Source organism: Palaemon carinicauda, chromosome 9, assembly GCF_036898095.1.
Source record: "Palaemon carinicauda isolate YSFRI2023 chromosome 9, ASM3689809v2, whole genome shotgun sequence".
NCBI lineage: Eukaryota > Metazoa > Arthropoda > Malacostraca > Decapoda > Palaemonidae > Palaemon > Palaemon carinicauda.
This window is the reverse complement of record NC_090733.1, coordinates 148,176,402-148,178,901: the sequence shown is the minus strand read 5'-3', so window position 1 is coordinate 148,178,901 and position 2,500 is coordinate 148,176,402. Positions and strand designations below refer to the sequence as shown.

Sequence of the window (2,500 nt, the reverse complement as noted above, 5' to 3'; positions counted from 1 at the left end):
GAGATATTTTATTGTTATTTTTGTCGGGTCGTGTACACTAATATGAAAATAATTGGACACTGAAATACCATCGGGATATTAAAATGAAATAGCGATATGGAGACAGAATCGAGATTCTGAAATAAAATTGGGAATTTTTGACAAAATTGGGAATTTTAGACAAAATTGGAAATTTTAGACCAAATTGGGAATTTTAGACAAAATTGGGAATGTTAGACAAAATTGGGAATTTTAGACAAAACTGGGATATAAAAAAACCAAAATGGGGATATGGAAACAGAATTGGGATATCAATACATAATGGGTAATTATAAACAGAATTTGGATACTGAGGCAAAATTGGGATATAATTATAAAATGGGGATATGGCCAATATATGGTCTTAGTGGTAGAGTACCAAATTGCTAATATACAATAATTATAATTTTTATTGCTTCATTTCTGTTAATATTTGGCCACAAAATTACTATAAAACACGGCCGTGAACTTGATGTTCCTTTTTGTCTAGCCAAAGCTTAGTTCTTAGGAAATTACAAATTTCACAATAAATGTAACAGAAATATTTCCTCAACAAACAATCTTGGTTCAATTACATTTGGGGGTAAGGGGGGTTGCCAGATAGTGCTTCTTGCAATGTAATCGGTGAAGAAAATCAAATAATTAAGCAGTTAATTCATCCAATTTTCAACTCCCCTTTTTTATGAAACCAAAAGATAAATAATATATTTCATGGTTTGACATGCATTATTAATAAAAACTATGTAGACTAACAACACTGTTACTCTCTGAAAGGCCTAATTACGCAGACTCATCCTAGCTCCCTACCATACAGCGTAACGAGTTTTACTTTACCACCAATAGATGGCATCAGAAGCACCTTTTCCCAACTAATATAGTCAATTGTTTGAAGACCACGTGTGTCAAAAAATGTGGTAGGAAGGTAGAGGCTAGAGAATTGATAGTTTGTAAATTGTCCAACGATCGTTTCCTTATTAGGAATGAATATTTTTATCAGAAAATGGTGTGAATTTTTCATATGCTATCGGAAGCAACCTGAGTTTACTTACAAAAGTGTTTAGTATTTTCTTTCTTCATCAGAACACATGGATTTTAGGTCATGTCCTGTACAAGTGACCAAAGTAACAATCAACAGCATAGTTAAGGTTGGTGGGACGAGTTTGGGACAGCGTGCCAAATGGAATTTCCTTGAATGAAGAATATCATTAATAAATGCAGATTTAAATACTTTAAGTAGTAATAGTTATATTCCAGAAGGTACATGACTATTGTCTAATTTGATGTCTATATAATCAGCGTAATCAACATAGACAAATCAAATAATGAAAAAGAAAAGGGTCAGATTTCTGTCTTCGCCAACGCCTGACTGTGTTGCGTCATCCACCTGCGAATTTGTGTTTGTTAATAAGGGCGTTCCAGAGTGTAAACCAGTTTTAAAATAAGCCTTATCATCATTTCCTTAGTAGATTGTATGCATGATTGTAAAGTTATTTCTTGGTTCAATATAGGTTAAAAGAATCCATTAAATGTATATACTTATACACACACACACACACACACACACACACATATATATATATATATATTATCCATATATCTATCTGTATATATAAATATATATATATATATATATATATATACATATATATACATACACGAGTATATAACATTAATTTATTCCCTTAACAGTAACGTCTTCCTAAGTTAATGATAGGCCAATCAAGAATATAAAAACCTGATTCTAAAAGATCGTTAAGAGAGAGAGAGAGAGAGAGAGAGAGAGAGAGAGAGAGAGAGAGAGGCCATCTACAAAACATGGATGCTAATGATCTCTGCAGATGAATCAGAAGAGACGGAGAATATATCTTTAACAAGAAGAGCTAATGTGCATTTTATAAATGTGAAGTGTGGATGTTGCATTAAGCTATCAAAGATATACGACAATTATTTGTCAACATTTATTTTTATTAGTACGAATATTGATCGTGATGCTTTTAAGGAATTTGGTGCTGGGCATAGAGCTGAAGATGACAGTTTGGAAAGACAGAAATGTAAGCATACATGATTTTAATCTCTCCGCGATTAATGAGAATGTAAATAAATTTTTGCTATATAGAAAGTTTTTTTTTTTTTTAGGAAGGGTTTCTTTTATAACGATATCAAAGTTTAAATCTTTGCCAATAAAACACAAAATTGATATCAAAGTTTAAATCTTTGCCAATAAAACACAAAATTGATATCAAAGTTTTAATCTTTGCCAACAAAACACAAAATTGAGATATCTCCACCCTTTCAACCTCGGAAAAAAAAACGGTATTCTTTTGACACTTGCTCACTAAATCATTTGAATAAATTAATATGGAAGAAGAGGCACTCCTTCCCTGCCCTCTATTAAAGTAAAAGCTCCACGTTTTCCCGAATATTTTATCTTATTCAGGTGAGCGAATATTCAGTTCACCTCAGCACACAAGGGAGTTAACAG

General features: G+C 32.0%; 1 protein-coding gene across 1 annotated transcript in view; it reads left to right on the top strand.

Moving 5' to 3' along the window:
* The window catches only part of LOC137647253 (GTP-binding protein Rhes), a 199,889-nt gene that overhangs the window by 24,570 nt on the left and 172,819 nt on the right, over window positions 1–2,500 (top strand).